At 48.4% G+C, this 24,421-nt stretch overlaps 1 protein-coding gene across 2 annotated transcripts in view; it reads left to right on the top strand.

Annotated features, from left to right (window-relative positions):
* The first annotated feature begins 417 nt into the window (after positions 1–417).
* pio (zona pellucida domain-containing protein piopio) overlaps positions 418–24,421 on the top strand; it is a 112,579-nt gene continuing 88,575 nt past the window's right edge. For both annotated transcript variants that reach the window (XM_084607703.1, XM_084607704.1), the window contains exon 1: positions 418–709. The gene's annotated coding sequence lies outside the window, so the exon portion shown is untranslated. The remainder of the gene's footprint in view (positions 710–24,421) is intronic.

Raw genomic sequence — 24,421 nt, forward strand, 5'->3', positions numbered from 1 at the left:
CAGTTCTGAAGGGAACAAGAGCAAAATTGAGGAAGGAAGATACGCAGTACAAATATGCCAGAGAAATATGCCCAGGACCACTTTGGGGTTTTTTCTTTTTTTCGTTGGCTTAGCAGGGGGTTGAGCAGCGGGAGCCTGCTATGGGTGAAAACCGAAAGGAAGGGGGCATCATAGGCAAGCTACGCTGGGGGAGACGAGCGAAAGGAAGATGTGGCAGCGGAGGGAGAGGTGGTGCCAGAGAAACGAAGCGCTACAGAAACTGCTCCAAGGCACGCGCTTTCGCAAAGGCAAGAAAGAAACGAGAAATAAAGGTTCTGCCGTCGGTCTACCTGTGTGCCGAGAAGGAAAGTCACGTGAGCAGACCCCGCCTCCCAGTATAAAAACGTGGGCCGCGCTCTCCGCTTGAGGTCACTCGAAAACGGGTTTGGCGAGAGTGGGCCCCCCGAGTGCGGAACCGAGCGCCGTCGTAGACGTCGTCCACCGTGGATGTGTGTGTGCCAGCCCGGCTTCGACCGCCTCCGCCAACGAGCCCGGACCGCCTGACAAACGACGGATTTTGCGTGCGCGCAGCCGTGTAGCCGCAGGAGGAGACCGCAGTGCTTTTCACAGCGACTACATCGTCGGCAATCGCAGTCTTGCTCTTCGAAAGCGAACGAAGCCTGAACGCGGTCGGCGCCTACTCACGCAGGACGTCGCCCACTGCCTCTAGGTGAGTGAAAGCCCGCCTTGCGGCCGCTGTCAGCGCGTACAACGTGTCCTAACCAGGTGTTCTCATGTAGGGTACAGAAGCGGTGGGTGTCTTCCATCAGCGAGGAAAGGATAGTGTACGGCCGCGATGCGCCTTGGGGCGGCGTGGCTTCGGGCCGTGAGATGCGGCAGCCGCTCGCTGCGAGCGCTGCGTCCCAGATTTCCTGTAAGGACGCTGTTGCGAGAGGGCCGCGTAGCGTGGGACTTGACTTCCAATGGGTTGCCGCGCCTGGCATCGGTCGTACAACACAGGGCCGCCCAGAGGGCTGTTGCGGAAGGACCCGATGATACGGCTGATTCCCGTTCGTCGTCGCGAATCTTGTTGTGCCATTTCGTTACTTTCCACAGGGGCCTTAGCTGTCTTCCCCCTTTCTTAATGTATTTTACTTTCTGCAAAAGTCGGATCATGATCTGCGCTGGCGATTCATTGAAATTCACCGCCTACACGCCTCTGATAGTGGAGTAGTCCTCCAGAGCACCGAGCAGGCAGGTCTCTCAGATAAACGACACGTTCCCAAGGTGTGTGTCAGCAGTGCGCGAGCTGTTGTCCTGCATCGAACAAGCCTCTGGCAACGATTTGATGCACGTTCCGAGCACGTGGACGCCATCCTGCCGTGCAGCACGGTGCATCGATGCTTTGACAAGGATTAGGGAGATTAGTGAGACACTGTGGCAATACTTGCAGCCCATTTTCTGCCTTTAAAAGAGCGTTCTCGTTCGATTATGCCAACCGGGCTTAGTTTCAGCACACAATAGTGAACAAATCTCGAGGCATGCACTCTGCTTTGAAGTACGTTTTTGTGCCTGGAAGATTGAAATATAGAAGGAAGTACCGTGCACAATAAGAAATCCTAAAATAGTTTATAAATTGTGTGTTTAGCAGTTTCATTAATGCTTTGCCGGTTATGTGTTCATTTTACCCTTGACACTGCAATTTCAACCGTGTTTAAGCAGCCGTCTTTCCATGCAGCGCTCTGTGATCAAGGGATCCGTGCGGGCCCCGAAACGTCGTGTTTTCCTTTTTTCAAAACATTTTGGCGAGTGTATGTTTATTTCTACAATGCTCGCTCCTCGCCAGACGGTATTCTGTCAAACCAGGGACTACGTTGGCTAAGACGGTTACCGCAAAAAAAAAGTAGGTTTCATGCAACGCATTTGTATTCGATAGACGCGATTACCTTTCGCCGTCGTGCGAGCGGATGTAATTCTGTCGTTCGTAAAAGGGAAACTTGGCAGCGCTGAATCACTAGAGGTTTCAGAGTCCTTCGTGCAGCAAATAAGCGAAAGGGGCAGATGATCGACTACATATGTGATTACGAATGAAAAGACAAATGCAATGGCAAACGCTTTCTGTATGCAAGCCTGCGTCATTTGTTATCAGGCCACAGAGCACGCGACAATTGACCTTACCTCTGTCTCATTTTCCTGCCAGTGGTAAATTGCTGCTGAAACGATTAAGCATAGTAAGGTATTATCTTACCACCACAGGCTCTAGATAGCGCATTAATCAAAAGAAAGACGTGCTTTTCTTTTTCTCATCTTGGCCTGCACTCGTTCCTACACCAGTCAACGTCTGAGAACTCACTCTGGATTGCCTAGAAACATGAATGATGGAGCTATAATATAATATCACTTTCATTACTAGTGCCACTTATACTAATATATCTTGAGGAAACCACTTACTTGAATAAACACAAAGGGAGACATCAGCCACTGACACGAAGGGAAGCATAGGGGATATATATATATATATATATATATATATATATATATATATATATATATATATATATATATATATATATATATATATATATTTCGTTGATCAATGTGGAATAACAGTGTAATAATAAGATGAACGATTAGAAACTAGAACTAAAACAAGCACGTGCTGCCGGTGGAGTGCGAACCCACTGACCTCTATCTTTTATCTTTGATTATGTTTTTCGTGTAGGCATTAAGCGCATAAACTACCCCTAGACAGAGTACAGGAAAAGGTAAAACTACGTCATATGTATTAACAAACAACGCGGCTGCAGTTTCAAATGACAAATCATTACTCTCATCAATCCGGAAGGGCAGCTTGTACACCACAGACAACTTGCCTTCGTGCGGAAACAGAGAAAAACGACGCTTTCAGCTGAAGATAGACTAACTTTCAAGAAAAACAAAGGGGACCAGCAGATTTTCTCTTACCTTGAGACTGGTTTTCACAACTCTGGGAGCAAAGCACAAGGCTGGATGGCACGGTGCACACTCAGTAAACTGCGTTCCTTAACAAACCTGTTCTCGAAAAACCGGAGCCTGGGGCCTAACGTATGTAGTCCACGTGGAAATCAGTGATGTATGTGGGAAAAGTGGTGATAAAACAAGAGTGCAAGGGCATCGCAGTACGGTTGGAGGAGTAATAGCAAGAAATTGAAGTTGGTCTCTGTCGATAGCTAACTTATGGCTCTAATAAAATCTAGGCTACATTTGCTGATAACGGAGCTCACGAAGGCTTATAGCTATCAAGAAATTAAGTGGTACAGGTACCGCAATCACCGGAATCACCGGGTGCTTTCCCAGACGACCGGACAGTTTTCTGAGCCCAGACCTCTGAAGTCAGGTTATACATCAGCATAAAAAAAGGAACACTCCTTTCCGTGCTAATATATATATATATATATATATATATATATATATATATATATATTCTTTTTTCGCCCTTATAGTACACGTTCGTCCACTTCCAAAATGTAACAATAGTTAGAGTCGAGCTTTGAGAAAGTTTTTTTCGGCTTTAATTTTATCTTCGGTAATGAGGTTTTCTGTCAATTTCCCCATGACCAGAGAGAACCGCACACTTTCACCCATAACTGACTGTTGTCTTCATTTTACACCTAAGTAGCTTATTTTTGACCCCGCTGGAAGGCTGACCGAAATTTTGTTTTGGAACTGAACACTAGCGCTTGGATTACGTGTGCTCGTCTGCGTTGTAATTGCTCCCTTCTAACTTCGAATCTCCACCAACTCTGCCAGCTTTCCGCTTCGGTGAGCACTGCTGTGTAATGCGGTCGTTATGGAGGCTGCACGCGTTGGCGAACACGACACCTTTTAATAAGCCCGAACTGCGACTCCTTCCGCCAAACCCGTGTAGGCGGACATCTATTTTCTCGAAACATCGGGGAGCGAACCAGCAAGGAGAGATGCAGGTGCGTGTCTTCATTTACGTTGGCAAATGCAAAACCCTTTGGTGCAAACATGGCATATTCACTGTGTGCCAAGCCGAAAACTTACTGATTTAAATCCTGCTGTGGATAAGTGCAGTCCTTGTCAAAAGTGTAGAGCTTCTGGGGGTCCGCTTCTGAGCCATTTCGTACGACTTGTAATGCATTTCCAGTGTTCCGAATTTCTTCATGGTGAAAAGCTTTTTTTGCCCTATCCTCTCCAATGAGAAGGACCTCCACTAAAGCTAAATCAGTGCCACTGCACGGCCCCCTGGGCTCAACAATTTTGACAAAGACTGTACTTCACACTGGCTCACAAGGCAAAGGGGGAAGAGAACTGTCCTGACATCACGAATAAGCAATCTACACAAAGGGACAAATACAAGCATGTCTATACTAAACAGAAGACCGCACTCTAATCACAAAGACCGGTCTCAACGAAAACGAAGCTTTTATAACATCCGAAAGGAAAAGTACAGGTGTCGCCCTCACTGGCCGATCTTGCAAGTAAAATTTTATTTATTTTATTTATTTGAAAATACTGCAGCCCCTCAAGGGGCTATAGCAGGAGTGGGTACAAAAATGTGGAACAATTCCACGCATACAAAAGTACATACAAGCATTACAAATATAAACGCTAGAAAAACAACATACAATGCTACGACTCAATTGCCGACGCAAAATCAGAGATTGATAGTGCACGAATGTTGCCATCCAAAGAATTCCAACACTCCACATTGCGCGGAAAAAAACTGTATTTGAAAACGTTAGTGCGGGCAAAAAAAGGTTGGATATTAAGATCGTGATGGCTCCTGGTTGCAGATGGTTTTGAAAACGAGATATGCTTACCCTCTGAAAGGCAATTAGCAGAATGAACTATGGAGTGAAGAAGTTTTAAGGACTCAATTTTTCGGCGGGATGCAAGCGGGCTTATGTTTAGGGAAGACATGGCAGATGAGGGTGAAAAATGAAAGTCGTAGCGGCGAAAAATAAATCTTACAGCTTTACGTTGCACAGATTCTATTTGATCGATTTCACATTGCTTGTATGGATTCCAGACATTAGAAGCGTATTCAAGAATAGAATGCATGCATCCACGCTGATTTGGAACAACTGACGGGAAGACATCTAAGCCCACTTTTGTCAGAGATGTATGCGTCTTTTGCCGACGGACAAGGGTCAACACTGTCAGATAGAACCAAGTAAAACAGTTTACTCCGAACAATGGATAGATAGAATTGTCCCCAGCAGTTGCTCTTAAAACTCATGCGCAAATGGAGCAATGATTATTTTCTTGATAATGATTGCCTTATGAATAGCTCGCTGATTTTTCCTGGAAGCTTTTGGCTTATGACTGCAAGGCGCCATGACATGCGCGAGCATCCCGTGTTACGCATGCTCTTCGCTTCAACATGCCTACTCCACTCCAGAGAGCCACAGAAATGGGAAGAAACCAGCCCTGCTTTGAGTGACAAAAAGGAATCTAATAATGGGAATGCGAGTAAGGCAGACTGTAAGCAGGGCCGCCGGGGCGTTGATGCAGTTACGCAAGGTCGAGTTTCACAGAACAAAAGAAGCTGGAGCATGGCACAACAACCCCGATTACCCAACTTGGGCCCACTTTTTTACGCCATGTGTCTGAAACGAAACCGGCGCGACCGTTTCGCATAACGGAGGAGTGAAGCGCGCATGAGGTGTGCCTGATTTATTGCCAGCATTTCGAGGCGATCAAGTTGTGAGCACCTTCACCCCACTACTGACGTAAATGTAAAACCCAAGGCTCGGACGGTCGTAGGATACTAGGTTTGTGTCTACTTCGCCAAACGACTAGGAGATAGTTGACGAGTGGACCTTCTGTCCCTTTACGACGACCTTCAAGTTGAACAGTAAAGGTGCGCAGTATCCTCCCCCCCCCCCTCTCCTTTTTTTTGTGTACCTTACATGTAGTGTGTCATAGATTGGTTATTAGAGCTATATATTCAGATGGTGCGAATTACCTAAACACAGGAAAACAAGAGGGGCATAAATATCGCCTTCTGTGCTCTTTATTTTCCTGTGTTCGCGCCCTTTACGCCGTTGAGGTTTTTAGCATGAACAAAGTAGCCTTGCAGCAAGTACGTTTGGTCATTAGACAACAGTATTCTCAACAACCCCCTATGTTCATGTTCAACGCTAATATCAGGCACACACCAGAAAAGACAGCGTATTTCTTCACGTTCCTCCTGCCTCTGCCTGAACTGCGTTACGGTTCGACGTTAAGCCAGTACTTTATCACGCACTTTCTACCTCTCCGCTCGGGGACGACGACAGGCCGCGACTTGACCGTCCTGTGCACCGCCATCTCGGCACTTCGATCTCTTCGAACTCAGTGAAGATCATAGATATATGTGCATATATATTCCGCATTTTCCTTCATGCCACGTACTCCGCTCTTTCCATTTCTCCTCAGGATTCACTCCACGTGACGCGCTGGCCTTGGCGAACGCATTACTGTTTCCAGGCTGCCTGTTCTTCGTAGCAACCGAGACTTCGCATTCGTTTGCACGCGATCCGCATACGGGCCGTTGATGGCCTCGCTTCTTCTCTTTACGACTTTGGCGGGATAATTTTTCCCCGTAAAAGCCGGTATCGAAGAAGAAGAAAAAAATGTCCTGGCTTTCCTCTCAAGCAGCAGATCGTCTTTTCGCCTGTGCGTTCAACAGTGACGCACAGGGTCGGTGACGTTTGCAGATTAATTCTGTACTACGTGTCTTGGTCAAGTTCGTATTGTCTTTTATTCTCGCGGACTTACTCTTTCTGTCGTGCATTTTACGTCGTCTGTTCAGCCTTCGTGCACGACACTTTTATGCTTGACAAAAAAAAAAAAATCTCAAGGCACCGCATGCTCATGTGTCATTCAGCCAAAGAAGGATAAACGCGTCAACGTTTACACAGTTTGGTTTATAGGGTTGTATGTCCCGAAGCTGCTCGGGCCATGAGGGGCGCCGTAGTGGATGGCTCCGCAAACTTTGGCCACCTAGGGTTCTTTAACGTGTCCTGACATCGCACTGCACACAGGCGTTTGCATTTCGCCTCCATCGAAAGGTGGCTACCGCAGCCGGAATTGAACCTGCGTAGAATGGTATGCCATTCTACACCTTTCTGGAGCATGAGACGAAAAAGATCGCATTGATTTACTGTCCGACTGCACTTGGTGGAAAGCCGACTGTACACCCTCTCCTCTCTCTGAAACATCACATTGTATTTATGGCATAAATACGAAATAGGCAAATGCGTGAAAATAGGTTTTCCACGTGCAAAATCCTGACTGTTCAGAAGAAAACAAAACAAAGAATAAGCCGTCAAAGGCACTTATTCGTACTCAGGACATGAGGAGGACATACTGCTTGCCACATGTGCGTGAGAAATAAGGAAGCGGAGGGGTCCTTAACGCAGAGATTTCTCTTTCGCTAATCTATAAAAGCCCTGCCTAAATGGTTCGTTGGTTTATGGGGTTTAATGTCCCAAAGCAACTCAAGCTATGAAGTGAAGGGCCGTAGTGGAGGGCTCCGGAAATTTCGACCACCTGGGGTTCGTTACGTGCGCTGACATCGCACAGCACACGGGCGCCTTGCTTTTCGCCTCCACCGAAAAGCGGTCGGCAAGGCCAGGATTCGATCCCGCATCCTTGAGCATAATAGTCGAGCGCCCTAACCACTGCACCACCATGGCGGGGCCGGCCTAAACGCTACACGGCGAAAGCGAAAACGGGCCCTAAAGAAGCAACAGTGCGAGAAATGGAGCGGCCAAATTAGGTCGCCTATGTAACTTTAAAACCCGTCTAATGCCGCCAGCTGTCGAAAACTTTGCAAGGCGCGCAACGCGAAAGCTACCCAAGGTAAGATTAAATGAGCGGGACCGCGCATGCCTCGTCAACAAGTACTAGGTCAGCGATAACAGAGAAGCCGTCGCTACTTCAGCAACAGCGCCTACTTTATACAAAGCCGCATCGCTTGCAAACAATCGGATGAAACGCAAGGCCTGCAAGCTTCACTTCCTTACCTGGAAAATCAAAGTTTAGAGATCCGTTTTGTCAAAATGAATTGCGGAGTGGAAAACAAAGGAGGAAGAAAAATATCACGAATTGTTGCGTCTTTAAAGTGCGCAGCTTGAACTGAAGCTGGCATCGAGATTCGATGGATGAGATCGGAGTTTATCCCTCCCATCAGGCCCATCGCTTTCCCACGAAGGCCGCCGCGCGGGATGCGCGTGAGCTGTCGGCGAAGGAATAACCTTATCGCCGCCCGAGGGAAGTGCGAGTGGCCGAATGTATGGCTCTCGTTAGAGGCTGCATGGAAACCTTCACTGGTGCCCCCTTTCTTTCGAAGCGGTGTCTTTGGCGAGCGGCGCCGGCCAAGTGTCGTGGACAGCAACGCGGCATGGTCCGTTGCAGCGAGCGCGACTGCCGACCCCAGACGCGCGTACCCCCGCGGAGCTGACGGGGTAAAGAGAGCGCCGAGTAGAGTTCGGAGGCAAGTCCAACTGGGCGAGAGGGAAAGCCGTGTATGCAATAACGAGTCGATTGTTAGGCACTGTTAGCTCGCCTTCCGTTCTACAGAAAGCGAAGAATGGACCAGTAGCGTGATCGTTGCACCTTGCCGGGCAATATCAAAGACGAGCTTAAACAGAGCGAAAGAAACAACAGCGTCGGGTAGAAAAGGAGGGTCACGTGTTCTATCACGTGTCGTTCGCCGTTGGTCCCGTGGCCACTCGTGGCGCCAACGGCACCTGCGGTGATGGAGTGGCAGTCAGCGAGGTCTTTTACCCCTTTTGCCGCCTACGAGCAGCGCTGGCAGCAATTTCCCCTGCAAGACGCGTTCTCGTACACGCATCGCTCTTCCTCAGGGCCCTGGCGAAGTCCCCGGCGTCTCTGTCACCCCCTTCTGCGCATTCCTGCCGCTGCGGTAGTTACACAAGTAGCGTGCCCCGAGGCCTCCCAATTCCGCCACTCTGCAGGATACCTCGCTGCATCGAGATGGGTCGGCACGAACAGCGGTGTCTGTGGTGCGCTGCTGACGTGTATCATGCACCTTGTATGTATGAAAAAGAGTACGTGCGTGCAACCCGACTGCATCTCACTGAGCGATTTGCTCGGACGTGCGGCTGCTGGACAGTTTGCAGCGCTCCTTAGGCGTGCTACTGTATGGCTTGTTTATAAAAACTAGGCATTTGTGACTCTCGTGCACAGAACTTGAGACAACGCATCGTTTTTCCAGGTCTGACTTTTTAGAATGTCGAGCTCGAACAACACGATGTGACGATGCAGCGTGTTTTTCAAGGCAGAAGCATTGCTGCCCCATGCTTCGATTTCGCCGGCGTGGCTCTGAAGCCTGCCTCGAGCAAGCAACTTGAAAAAAAAAAAAAAAAAAAAAAGGTAAAAAAGAAAGCTATGCGAAGTTTCAAACCCGAACCGAGGCGGAGAGATCAGCTTCGCTGACCGCTCGGTTGGACGTCAATGCAAACCCGTTTTATTTTTATTTTTCTCGGCGTCCTAAGCTGCCAGTCTTTCGCGCTGCGGTTCAGTATCGCTGTCTTTATTGCATTCATCTCCTATAACAAAGTTGCGATAAAGATTTAATCAGGGCTCCTTCATCCTAAAGATATTATTCTGTGGCTGCTGACGTTATTTTCGACCTTGTCCTTGGCTGTGCTCTCGTCCCGTACTGACTGCATGCTCTCCTGTCAAAATAGCCTCGTCTTCACCTTATTGGAACACCTAAGAGTGTGTAGGCTAACGTGAACACCAAATGATACGGTACTATGCAAAGCGTGCTTTGATTCGTCGCCTATATAACCACTGAGTTTCATGTCGCCCCTGGGCTGCTGCTGCTGCTATGCGGTTGTGACGACGGCGCTTCTGTAAGAGAAGAAGAAGAAAGTAAGCGAAGCAGAACTTAGCCAAACGATTGCCAAACACTGCTTCTGCATGCATATTCGTGCTCATAGCGAAGCTGCATACCGCCAATGAAGTTTTTACATCCCGTTTCGTCACGTTCTTCATCCGCTACATGCTCCACTTCTTACCGCATTTCTCCGAGCAGGGTAGCCAAGCGGAAACCTGTTCTGTTAAATCTCCCGGAACCTCTCTTGCTGACTCTTCCACGCTCTCTGTAACCACGTAACGCACACCGTGCCAGTTTAAAGAGTGCACTTAAGTAGCAACGATTACCAGGAGAAGAAAATGCTAGAGAGACCTCAGGAAGAAAGCTTTACTTTGCATCGAAGTTCTTAGTCGCTGGTTCAAGTCGAAATGTGGGCGCTCCGAGAGCAGATGCTGTTTCGAAAACAAAATCAGGTGGTGCGTACAGCGAGTGTCACACGACACTTTGAGTATAGGAACAGGGAACAACTGGCTGCACTGAAAAATACCTCATGTTTTTAGGAGTTTTTATAAACGAGACGTTCGAGAGGAGAGCCTTTCTAAAGATTCGTCAGAGAGAACAGGGAGAAATCTCTTTAATGAAACAGAGAGTTTAGCCGGCGTGAATGTTTCCTAACATGCTACTCTGCATGGGGTTGTGGAATCAGGGAATAAAGATGGAAGAATTGGGTTAGAAAAGAGTGCGGTCATTGAAGATGGATGGATGGCTTTTTGGATAAGAGCGAAGTGCAGTATACGTACATGTAAGCTCGTCAGGATGAGACTAGGAAGCATTCACCACAAGGTTGTTTCCTAATAAATTTTGTACTCTACGAATTTATCTAATTCGACACACTGTTAAAATAGGGAAAATTGCAGTGTGTTTAATTAGATAAATACGCACAGTGCGGTACAAAATTTAAGAGGAAAAAGAAACTTGTGATGAAGGCAGTGAGAAGTGTTTCCTTTCGTTGCAGTTACGTTTAGTTATCCCGTAGCTTGTTGGGTTTGCTTTTGGACCGCGCTTATTTTTTGCTACTGCTCCCCTGTGCAAGTCATTTCCGCGCCAGGGCCAAATTAACTGATACTATTAAATAACTGCTAAAAATATAAAACGGTACCTGTCTTCTAATTCAGTGCACTCACCAAAAGATACTAAGCACAAACCACTGTAGAGATCACCGAAGTTGAAAGCGACATAGCTAACTAGGCTTTCACGCTACAATCCTAATGGTTCAAAAGCAGCGCGGTAGGGATTGTAATTACCGCAGGAAGTTACGATGTTGCAAACTTCCTCTAAGCATACGTGCGCGCTTCCATATCAGCTAATTTTAGTGGAGTGACTCGAGCCGACCAGCGCGCCAGTTTTCTCTTTTGTGCGCGGCTTCGCGGGGATGCGCACGCCACCCAACGTAAGGCAACGCCACTCCAGCGGATTCCCACTTCGCGTGGCCTGTCTTCGGCGTCACGACAAGCCGCATCTGAGTTTTCTGAGGTAATAAAGTGATGATGATGTGATGATGTAATGAGTTTTAGGGTTGCGTTTCTGGCGCCCGCTTCTTCTTTTGTACTCAGTCTCGTATGTGTTAGCTCTACAGTAGCCGGCGAACGGAGGGTCGTATGTAAAAGCGCAATTAATACCTACCGGACCCCTTTTTCCATTTCACTGCTTGGTTTCAGTTGTGCGAAAAATACGGAGACAAAGCATAAAACACGTACCGCGCCGGACTTGCGCCGTCTTCCGACTTCATTCCTTAAGGCTAAACAAAGTGAACTTGTAGCCGCTTAATCTTGCAAAACATTGTCAATGTAGCTCTGTTGAGAACTAAACATTGTAGTAGAAATGATCAAAAGAATGTAATGAAACAGAAAAACAAATAACTACACAAACGCCATCCGAAAGACCTACTGGACTGGTCCGAACTAAGGAGGCTGATCTATTCATTATGCTGGGCTTCGAAACCGAGCAGTGGCAATGTTTTTTCACTAAACCTTTTTTTTTTCTCAATTTCTTTTCAGTCAAGGTGACGTAGCATGCGCTATTGCTATGTAATGGATTGGCGCTGTTACCATAGCGACCACCATTGTTTATAAATTGCAGAATAACGCGACCTTGACAAACGTGAGCTCTGAAATTCCCTAGTCAGAAGGTCTGCTTTTGAGTGGTGCGATAAGGTACCTGTCTTTAAAGCAGCCACAGACGTCACGGATGACGATGAGACTCCTGCTCGTCCTAGATGCGGTCTGGGCTCCGGCGGTTTTAAACGCCCCGCTACGCTGCTGAAACGAAAACCCCATGACCTGGGAACTCTTGGCCAACTTGTACGTGTTCTGGTTATTTCTTTAGTCTTGTTGGTATTGTGCGGTTGGAATCGAGCTCTATCAAAGGACCTCGCACGCAAACATCCCTCGCGCCCGTTCCGTCGGCTGTCGGCATAACCCTAGCGAACCGTAACAAAAGCGACAAGCAATGGCGCGCAGTTCTAAGTCGAAAATTGTCCTCGGAGATGGGTTTTCCATTGGCTGGCTCCGGTTGCAGCTTTATCGTCGTGCAATGGCAAGCTGGACCGAACAGACCCGCGTCCCGGACAGTGAACCGACGCATCTGCAGTAACGTCCTTATTCGACGGGCAACCGTGAAGAGCTGTGCCGGTTCTGCCTGGCGTTCAGCGCTCAAGCGTAAGCGTGCAGCGAGGTTACACCGTCCCTCCACACTCCATCGACGCAACCGAGGAGACAACGAGATCGCCTCGTCCTGATAGTTCGCCTCTCTACCCCGACTGCATTCAGGCCAAGGAGGCGCTTCTTTGCAGAGCTGCGCAGTATCACGGGAGTCGCTGCTGCTCGCACCGCTGATTGAGCCGGTCGCCTCGCCCAGTAAGACGAGAACAGTAAAAATAAGAATCGAAAATAGAGAGACAGAGATAAAGATCAATTTTTGCGAGAAAACGGGGTGCCTTAAATAATGATATTTATTTACCGTCAGTTACTTTTGAACAAAAGCTCCATACTAACTGACGGTAAATAATCACTGCTGGAAGCAGTGTGCAGCATTATCGCTGTAGTGATGTATCATTATTTCTTGAGAGATCACAGAGGCAAGTCGTTCCTGGTTTAATTTTTGTTACCAGTAATATAATCATATCATCATCATCATCAGCCTGATTATACCCACTGCAGGGCGAAGGCCTCTCCCATATTTCTCCAATTAACCCGGTGCATTCCTAGGACTATCATAACCACAGGGCAAAAAGATCTTCTTCCCGGAAAACCTGCATCCATGAGCAAAGAAATCCATTGGGAACCGTACGGGCACAGCTAAAACACTCCGTCGCCACTAAGCGCCTATTTGCATTCCTAGGACTATTGCCCAAAACACAATAACTAAATCCACACCATAACCTAAGCCATGCGAAATTTTATTATTTTGTGATTCCTGTTTGGTTTATTTTTATTTTCAGGATTAAAAATGCCAAAGAGATTCAGGCTTTGAGGGATGCCATATAGTGGAGAGCTGAGCAATAATTTCGATCAGCTGGGGTTATTTTATACCCCTGTCAAGCGCACAAAATAAAGTGCACTTACGGCCACTTACGAAAAGTGCACTCTACCGCTGCTAAACGGCGTAACACAAGTGTACTTGCCAAAGTGTGTACTCGTCGGAGTGCGTTCGCAAAACAGACTTTGAGGGCCGAGTGCGTAGCCTCGCCGGCAGAAATTTCTTCGTGACAAATGTATTATGTAACAAGATATGTATACATGTTGATTTTATGTGTTTTGTAAATATTTTCATTTCAGGAATTTTTTCATAATAGCGACGGGCAAAGTATCACATAACAAAAACATGATTTAACCGCGTACACAACTTCCACATCACGGTTCCACATTAAGCGTGGTGCGCCACTGCGGCTAAGCCATTTTCGGTTAGGGGGCGATTGTTATTGTTCATGGTGTTTGTTAATAGCGGGTCTCCGAATCATGGCCCAGTGCCAAATATTAAGCATTTTTTGAGTGTTTTACCCCTTTAAAAACCAGTTCTCTGAATTTCACGCTTCGAGGTTCCAATTCTTTTATTAAGACATGTTTTTCAGTTGCCAGTTTCGTACCAACGAGTGCTCATGCGAGTGCATTACGCTTTCCCGTTTAGCACTGCGTAGCGTAAACTCTTTCGAGCTGCGAAGTGCATTCCGTGTAAGTGCACTTTAACTTGCACGCTTGACAGGGGTATAACGTGTATTTACATCGCGCACTGGTTTCGTATTGCGCTTAGCATAATGCAGCAGCCACTCATTAATCCCCGAGGCGTTTCATAAAAGCTGAAGCACGACTCGAGCTATTACGATATGTTCAAACTGCTTAAACTGCCAACGATTAAAGGGCAGTTGCCACGCATTTTTTACGAATAATAAATCAACAGTTCAGCTTGATGAAGTGCGCTAAGCATGTGAAATGTATTGGTGCAAAAATACGCTCTTCTCAAAATGAGGTGTGCATTAAAATTTAAAAAAAAAATTCGGTAAATCTTCATACTCAAGACTGGCCATTTCGTACAAGGTCAGCTCATCCTTTGCACCGGCTGTAACACGAGCGCGTTCGTGCATTTATGCCCCTTCAAGGCAAACAGTGAACATCTGCATGCAGTTATTGTTCTCGGCAAAGATTGATTCTCTTTCCGGCTATGTTAAGCCAGAGTCCTTCAAGGACTCTGGTTAAGCTTTGTCCAGCAGTGAAGGAAGCCGGAATTATGGCGAGAAAATAGAATTTAAAAATTGTCTTCTCTGCATAGCTTCGAACTTCTAGCATCTATATCGAGAAAAACTGGTTTAAGTGAATGATGATGTGAGACAGCCTCCCGGATCCGCGTACGAAAATTCGTTTATCGTCGAGCACGTTTCGGTTGCATGGTTGTGGCTTCGGCTATCGCTAAACATAGCATCATAAAGCTCGTTAATATCTGCATCAAAAACTGAACTGGATTTGTAGACGCAATGCCCTCTGGTCCCGGTGATATGTTTGTAGTAGAAAAGGAAACACACAATGAATGTGGCCACCGTGTCGTGGATACACCATAAGACTGGGAATTTTCTGTGGCTTCTAGCGACGTGATGGCGAGAAGTTGGACAATTGAATCGTGCGCTACGCTTCACATTTTACCATAAGCTCACTTTAAAAACAATATGTATCGCAGGAAACATTTCGCTTGTTTCGTTTTATCTTTTAAATTGTCAAAGCACGTGGCTAATGTTAGCGGTGATAGAAACTTCTGAGGAGTCACGAGCACGAGATGATTACAGGTTATTTTGTTTCCTCCGTTCAATGTACCGCCTTTACATAAAGTACCCAGCCAACGGTTTTTTTTTTTTTTCTAATCAGAACAGTCTGGCATTTATGACACTTTTTGAACAGTAAATATGTGTAGGGTAAGGATCATCCTTTTCCTTGCCTTCCTAGAGCCCCTGGTTTCTAGGGGCCCCAGAGCCCTGTTGCAACGCTCACGAGTAAACTGGGGTGTGTTTTTTTTTTTTTGTTGTTGTTGTTGTTGTTGTTGTTGTAGTTGTTCAAATACTACCTTGCGAAAGAAATGCAGGCTCAGAGCATTGACGTCTTCCAGCCATGGCATTAGTGAGATCACGCCAGGGTCTCTTCAAACTGGCAGCCTAGACCGCACAGGCCAACCGTCTGTCTGTCAGTGCTCCGTCGATTACCCTGCTAAGAATCGCGGCAACCCTTTCGCATGCAGATGAATTCCACGCATGCATTACGGATGCCTCTTTGCGCCGTGTTCGCACTGCTCCAGACAACGCGACCATGCCTTTGTGATCCAATACGAGTCGTGGAAACACTGAAAAACGCTCATACAGACCGGAGAGCGTGGTGAAACGCCGGTGCCACACACGAATAAAGACGGCGTGAGGAGGACAGCTCAAACACGAACGCCTAAAAGAACTCGGGACTAAGCAGGACGACCACTGGGACGTTCAATAAGCAGTCGCCCGACAGCGTTTCCACTTGTAAACGCAGCCGTTTCTGCCAATGCCGGTCACTAACCCCTGCGAGGCTTCCAAGGTTTAAGAACGCGGCTCAGCTCATAATAGGAGCTGTCTCTTTCGCTGCATAAGCCGAGCTCATCGCGGCGCCGGGAACAGCAGGCGGCCCAACGTGCGTTATCCATTTTCCCCGGCACCACAAGGCGGACGCACGTCGCCGGTGGCGAACACGCTGTCTCATCGTGGATGACCCACGAGAGCCTGCTCGGGACGAAACGACGGGGGTTCTCCTTCCACTCCACACCGCTGCGGTATGCTGTACGCTGCGTACAGTCCAACTATCCCTTGAATCTACGCAGGTAAAGCGAGCAAAAGGGAGGGTCCTCTCTTGCAATGCGGAGCTGCAATAGCATTCCGGCCGTCTAGACGGGTTAAGCAGACTCTTCGAGTGCGTCGCTTTCGCCCTTCCCCGGTCATTTTACCTCTTCTCGTGGTTCGAAGGATCGGAGAACGCACTTTCTCCGTTCAACCGGAATCGGATGAGTTCTATCCCTTTGGACGGGGCGCACCCTCGCTGCGCGGGCAAAGTTTGCAAAAACGACGCACTTGCTCTTGGGACACGACTTGGGGCACGACCGAACGATAATCTTCAAGGGCTTCAAATAAGAACTGGCTCTTCAGAAGCTTCGGACGCTCTGTCAAGCGCTCTTCTCGAACTCCCATGACTCTTACTTAGTTCCGCTTGTCGCACGAAAGCGAATAGGGTTTGTCCTGCGAAGGCGGACGAAAGTGAGTCGCGTACAGCCTGTGACCTCTCACACAGCAATTCATCTTTTCAAGGAACGAAGTCACGTAATCCTTCCCATAAAAAGGACTTCATGCAGCCAAACTTCAAACCATGCGAAAATATATGCTCTTTATGCACTAGCAATTGGTTCCAGACAGCGCAAACAGTGCCTGCGTTATGACGAAGGGATCCATGTACAAAAGGGCTGCCAACAGAGTCGGTGGCGTTCATAGACTGGGCGGTGGCAAGTGCTTTCTGGGAAGCACTCGTCGAAAGGAGAGACAGCTAGACAGACGTATGCCTCGCATCGGACGCTCTTTGGCATGGGAGCATGACGGCGAAGCGGGTCAAGGGCCCCGACGGGCACCGGTTTCTCCGCTGGGCGCGCGCACTCTTGCCTCCAGTCGCGTCCGGGAGCTGCCCAGACGAAGCCGCCGACAAGGCGACCCCACATACTGCCTGACATCCAGACGTTCGCTTGAGGCCCTCACCCCGTCAATGATGCGTCGTCCCCGCGATGTCTCGGGCGCCCCACCTATAAGCTCGCATCTGACGGCAAAGTACGCGTTGACTGCCCGGCGCGCGCCACTCCGGTGTGTGGCTGAGGCACGACTTGGCGTGAGTCGATAGCGTGTCGTGGTCTGCACAGGCGTGCAAACAGAAAGTGCACATGCACTGTGGCACCCCGTTGAGCGGACCGTGACTGCTCTACTCGAGACCCACCTGTCCGCTTAATTTCCTCCGTCGGTGCGACGATGGCTCGGAGGAGTCTGGCTCTCTCGGCAATCGAACGTCGGGTGTTTCCTCGCAAGACAGCGGAGTAGTGACTCGTATCGACGTCCTGGGGTGGGCATCTCGTCCGCTGCAGTCCGTCACTGCTTTGTTGGGGAGAAAGACAATGTGAATTTCTGCTGTATTTCTTTTTTTGTTGCTTTATAATCCAGTATCCCTGCAGAAAAAGTATACAACATTTGCATCTCACCTGTAGTCACCTGTAAGGCTGAAACGTGGAGGCTAACGATGAGCGTTCTACTTAAGTTGAGAACAACGCAGAGGGCTTTGGAACGAAAAACGGTAGGGGAGACAGTTTTAGTTTCACGTACGTGAAACGCCTACGTGTGACCAGTGCGCATGCGCAGAACGTGAAGAGTCTGCGGGAGTTTTACGGACGTACGTGAGATTCGGATTTTCACTTTGGCGTCTTCACGTTGCTGGCGTACGTAGAGTTGACAACATGGCGACGCCCTGCCCGCCCGCTTCACAGCAATAACAGCTTCGCCGCTAATTCCTCGGCGCGATATCGTGTTCTAAACTGTTGTATTCGCTTTAAGCTTACCCAATCTTACCCTCGCGTAAAGTTTCAAGTGACAAATAGCCTTTTGTTTTTAGATAGAAGGACGATTTTTCAGCTGTTAAGCCTGACGCAGAAGCGTTTGTCGTCGTCATAGCAACGATCTCGCGAGGTCACGCCAGACCAGAGTTGAGCAAGAAGTGGCTAGAGTGCCAGATGCAAGGCGGCAGCCAACCAGAGCCAATCCGTTGTAGGGGGAAGTTGTAAGCGTTGTAGGCATGAGTTCTGTTGCCTAGCGAATTCGCTTTTCCAAAAGCGACGATCTGGATATGCTTCGCGACGTGAGAGAATGCAATCCATTCGAAGACTGCATGCGACACGCTGTTCGGTGGACGCATATAGGTATGCGTCTTGCTAATTGTTCACTGTAGAGCAATGACGTTGAGAGCAGCAATTTCCAATTCGACCGACTCTTGGCTACGGCCGCAGCATGGCTCGGCTCAAGGCAGCTCGACTGAACAAAATTAGTTTGGTTCATCTGTACTAGATGGCGCGGCATAACACGTACGCACAGTTTTTCGAGGCTTGTATGAAAGGTCCATACATTTTGCTTCACGTACACCAAGTACGTGAAACCTAAAGTAGTCCTGGCGAAATTCGCGCAGCGCTCGTAGACTTCTCACGTTTGCGTACGTAACTCTGTACGCACTTGAAGAGATAGGAAGCATACAGAATGGGTCAGAGAAATAACTCAAGTTGCTGACATTCTAGTGGAAATCAAGAAGAAGAAATGGGCATGGGCAGGACATGTACTGCGAAGAGAGTATACCGATGGTCGCTTAGGCTAACAAATTGGATAGCCAGGAAGGAAAGCTTAGCAGGGAGCGGCAGAAATTTAGATGTGGGGACGATATTTAGGATATTTGCGTGAGTAAGGTGGATGTAGCTGGCGCAGGACCGCGTTAAGTTATGAGATATATTTGCCTTGAAGTGGATGTACCCCGGTTTACGATGATGAGCCGTAAGGGCGGTTAAAGAACGCGTCGACTGGCGGTGTATAATAGTGTACCTGAAGGTGCCGCGACACGAATCCACGGCTATCACTGACTATTTTACTTACTGAACAGGTGCTGTCGATAAAATAAACTTGGGCGGCATCAAAGCCGTACCGCCGCTTAACAAAAAAGCCAGTTTCAGTTAAAACAGGGCTGTATAAGGTCGATAGATGTGATGAATGAAAGAAACCGTTCCCCTAACTAAATTGCAGATTTGTCATGGTAGGCCTGTTGCAAAAACGTGACGAGGGATATTACCTGCGGAGCGTGCAATTATTAGCTTTTTCTTCGCGTGAGCTGCTTCGCAACGCTAAATCCGGTCCATTTTACGTGAAGATATTTAAAGCGACGCTCTCGTTCGAATAAGTACAACCACTCTCTACATCCCTGAAATCAATGCGGAGTCCTAAAGAAACGCATTTATGTGAGCTTCGGTGTCATGTCAACGTCTGCTCCTTGTTTGCGGATTCGAAGATTCTGCCAAGCAGCCGTCGCAACGAGCTTACTGGTCTTCGACTTTCTTCGGGCGGGCTACCTTGTAGTCTCGATTCTACGACCGGTACGAAGCACGATACGATATTTTTTTTTTCTTCTTTTTTTGTTTTTTGAAAAGGTAATGAGGGCGACCTCTTGTCTTTACTCGCTCATAAACATTCGTTTATTAAAAAAAGAAGCTTATTAAGAACTCCTTCTCGTCATTCAAAGTGCCGTTTTCCGGAAACGCAAGTCTGCCTTTGCGTCTGTTGCTGCCGCGGCTTGTCCAGCTTCTATTGCCGTCTTTGCTCTCGCGGGTTTATAAACAATGTTGTTCATTTGCCGGAACAAATGAAGGAACTGCGGTCGATAAATCGAAGCGGACATCCGAACTGGCCCTCGTAAACACGGCTAGAGTCGTGCGAGCTGAGCATCCAGACTGGCCTTACCGGTCCCGTCGGGTCCAGATTGCGTTATACGCACCGCGGAGTAACGAAGCGGGCAGCGGGGGAAGCGGGAAACCCGTCGTGTGGGTGCGCCCGCACATCCGAGATGGCGCCCGCAGAAGAAAAAGGAAAGGCACCTAAAAGGAGTTCACGGCTTTCCGTCACTGCAACTATAAGTGCTGCATTACCTTGGTGACTATAATGAGCTCTAGCGGACCTTTGCTTAACGGCTGTGGCTACACGCTTCCGTAGGCCCCAAAACGAGCCTTGAAGTTGAGAAATGGCGGACGTTGTAATCATGCAGTTCACTCGCCCTGAGCGGTGAAGGAGTGGATGGTCCGTGAAGAATTCTGTGAACGTTTGGAGGTCACTTGTATGACTGACATTTCGTATCACCCGAAAAAGACAGGGCATAAGATAATACAACTGCAAAACCGGACGCGACCAAGAAAAATACAACCATCAACTTATCCCGTCTCTAGTATATATAGTTACTTGTAAACACTGGCGTGTTACCCAGGCACACTCTCCCTCTCCCTATCCCCCTCTCGTCATACTCAGCAAAGCCATCTAGAAGCGCACACGATGGCTGGCTCGTTAGGGATTCGCCGGTAACCGCTTTTTAAACTTGCTTTTTTTTCATATCCACTGCAACTTCGGGAAATGGCAGATGCAATACCTAAAGCGGGAACAATGTAAAGTCTGCTACGAATTCGTAAAGCTCACTGTATCATGGCTGCTCAGCAAATCTCGCGCTTGTCACAGATAGTAAAACTGATAGTGACGTACAACCACATTCCACCACCATTCCTTTCTCTTGTCACATGAGTGATCCATACCTCATTATTCGCATGTTTCTTGAGTGCAGCGTGTTCGATGCTATTTTCACTAGTGAAACGAGCGAAGCCTCGGGTAGTACGCTTTATTTCTTTTGTCCTCTTGTGTTGAGGCTGTAGACTCGACCTTGAGAGCTTTCGGCGCGACAGCGAGGGACGCCTACGCCTTTGGGGCGGGCACCCGACGTAACCAGCGATACAAGGTGCGCCATCATCGCTGGCCGTCCTTTTTGTGCCCGACGTTAGCCTCCGAAAGGGAAGGTGGAGGAGCCGCTTCCGACTGAGGTCAAGGCGTACGTGAGCCTGGATTAGGAAGCGAACGGCCCTCCGCACGAGCGCCGGACGGGACAGCTCGTGCCCGAGATGGGTATCGGAAGGGCCATGCCGTGAAAATCGATTACGTGAGATCCCCTTTCCAGGGGGCACTCGGAACTGAAGGGGAGCCACTCGGAGAGCCGGTTCGGCTTTATTTAATCTCTCTGCTCCGGAATTTCGAGAGAGAGAGAGAAGGGAAGGGCGGTCAAAGTTCGAGCGTCAAGTTTCAGGGATTGAGCTACGGGCGCTCGTTTTGCTGGCGTTAACGCGGCGCTTCAGAGGAGGCAGTGTCGGCTTTGCCTGCCTTGAACCGTCCGTGCTTGACGCGGACTCCGCCGTGTAATGAGCACTGGCACTCTTGTGGCCCACAGCCGTGGGATCGAATTCCAGCCGTCGTTACTGTGTAGCGAGAACAGCCCGCGGGTGCTTCTTTGAAGACCGTGACGCGTCGGGCGATCGCTTAGCAGACGTGCATCTTCAATCTGGGCGGCGTAATCGCCACTCAACCGCTTGCTTGCGTACCTGCAGTGAACCCCTTTCACTGGACTGATCGAGCGCATTTTTTTTTTTTTCTGCGTTCCGCACGTCCTCTATTCAAGCACTTACCTAGGACAGCAATTATGCTTACTTCCGGCATCCAAACACGGTGTATGGTAAATGTTTTGGCATGCATGTTTTCCTTTCCTGTTTTTGGCATCAACAAGGATTTTCTTCCATTCTATTCTAAGGATTTCCAAAGTTTGGTTTCACTGCTGTTAAGATTCTGAGTGCCGACACTGTTTAACTGCGTTAATATATCACATGCCGAATTTTATCAACTCAACTGCTCCCATGAAACTATGGTTCCAGATCGGTAGGTGTCTAACCACTCTTCCCATATGGTTATCTGCAGCGAATGATTAAACGTTGTTACAAGCAAACATCGCAGAGAGGTGAACGTCTGATTCTCTGAGGCCAGCGCCGACAAGGTGCGCTCTTCTGGTATACATTTAGAGGCGTTACGCGTTGCTCGGTTCCTTCAGTTAGTTTCTAAAAACCATTCCTCAACGCCGCGTACGTCACCATATCAGGGCTGCATTTTCGAATAACAAGCGGCCTTGAGTAAAGCAAATGGCACACAAGCAAATCGGCTCGCTGTAATCGTCTGCTTTTTAGGGTTCGCCTAATTTTCGTAATGCATTCACAGGGCGACAAGCACTGGCGCCGCCTGTTTCAGAACGCGACGCTTGCGCAACCCTCCATACTTTTGGGCACGGCTAATGACGCGGCGAAAGGCAAGCGGAACGCGTGGCTCCGCATCGGGCACCTATCGCGAAACAGGATATGATTAGAGACGCAGCGGTCATCGCTCATGGCGGCGAGCTTTCTCCTCCTCATATGGCGAAGAGAAATCCGCACGTAGGGTGGCCACCTCCGAAAAGAACCTGAGGAGCGGCCCACGGCGGAAGGTGGTGTTGCTCACGCGAGTAGCTCGTAATAGCGTCACTTTCTCGGGCTCCCGACGGCGTCGCGCCCGGCAACAACACAGCGCCACTGGTATGAACGATGCTTCTTCTATTCTCCTGGGTGCTCCAAGCCGCCGCTGCTTGCTTCGAAATCGCGCCTGGGCCGGAAAGAAACAATTAGAGACCTTTCACCTCACTAGAAGAGGCCAATTGAGGCGCCAAAAGAGCTTAGGGAACGGACGGAGTTTGCTGGGAACCGCGGTTTCATCAGGGTGCGGACAACTGTGGGAAGGGAGAAGCCGACCGGACTGCGTGCAGATTCCCTGTTGCATGTTCTCTTCGGCGTCAGTTTTCGAGGTTTTTGTTCCAGGTCGCTCGTCAAGTGTTGCCTTTTGAAGAAATGTTTTCTTCTTGCCCCCCCTGTCTCTAGTTTCTAGTTTTGTTCACAACGAAGTTGCGCACGCTCACCTCCCAGCTCCCCTTTTCAAGGTGGCGGAATGATTTATTCTTCTAGGTATTTGGTGTGAAATTAAGAATTTAGGAACTTTCGCAAGGCGCGTACGTCACAGGGGCAACTTTGCGTTCATATTCCGAGTCGAGCTATCGTTCCAGGTATCAAATTAAGCGTTTACCCATTTACGATGTAAAAGTCGCACGCTTTGGTGCGCGAAATTCCCAAGGTCGCGCTGGCGTCCTTCGTCTCTTGACCAAATGTGGCAGACAAATGACCAGCGGCTGTCACGGCAAAAAGAAAACAAATTATATGTTAGCGGCACTGAAATTGCAGCCTTTTTAATTTGTAATTGTGCTTGCCGGCACTTTATCGAGAAAATGTCTGCATTTCTTTGTTTTTTTTTTTTTAATTTCGCTCCCTATTACGCCGTGAGCCAGGAATTTAGTGATGAGGCTTAGATTTCAAGCTGACATCTAGCAGGGGGAGAATTACAGGAGTAAGGAGGGCGTAAAGTTGGCTCTTAGTGTTAACGTTCGGGAGAAGTGGTGTGGGGTAGGGTAGCTTCCAGCGGCCGCACATAGATATCGTGTGCAACAACACCGGTTCCATTCCGAAGAAGTGTCATATAATCCATGCAAACAACTAAAAACGGTTGAAAAACGGTACAGGCCGTACCAAATCTGCAGGTAGAGAGGGTAAGAAGGGAAGTTGGAGTGTTGGCTTTATGCCGCAAGTTTGTATGCTAGCGGTGGCCGAAAAAAGACGGCGAATTAGGCAACCACGGCGTATACGCCAGTTCTGAAACCCGGTAAAAAGAGCGGGTGCCGGATAGCGCTCGACGCGGGACGAAGGCGCATGAAGGCACATTCTGGTGAACACCGGATGAGTCGTGACCGGAGAGGATCCGCTCGCCAGAGCCAAACATGCTTGCCGAGACCTGGCGAGCGCTGGCGGGGTTCTGAAAGCCTCGAAGAAAGAGCCTCGTCAAGAGCGTCTTCTTTCGTCTGCGTTTGAAAAAAAAAAAAAAAAAAGAAGAAGCAGGAAGCAAGTAACAATGCCTTTGAATTGAGATGTGAGACTGGTTTTCGAGTGCGTGTTGGACATGAAACGGCGTGGCAGCGATACATTTGTTTTTGCACGGGGTTACCCTCTGACCGTGTGAAACTGCAAGATATGGTGATGCCAGGCTTCAGAGCAGGGCGTTGGTTTTTATCAGAAATCATTACATTTTGAGCACGATTTTACTTTTGATGGTCACTGCTGTGCCGTAGGTGTGGTGTTACTTCAGTGGTGTCCCAGTGCGCCACTTGGTCATATTAAGTGAATATCCTCTCTAAATAATTGTTACCGATAGTTTATTTATGCTGACTATTGGACTCAAGTGGTGTATCATCGTGATTTGTATAGATATTTACTTCTTAAGCAAGCTGAGCAGGGAAAATGACTACTGTCTTTCTTTTATTGGCGTGCCTTAAA

Source organism: Amblyomma maculatum, chromosome 6 (genome assembly GCF_055883805.1).
Source record: "Amblyomma maculatum isolate TAMU_Amacu chromosome 6, ASM5588380v1, whole genome shotgun sequence".
Taxonomy (NCBI): Eukaryota; Metazoa; Arthropoda; class Arachnida; order Ixodida; family Ixodidae; genus Amblyomma; species Amblyomma maculatum.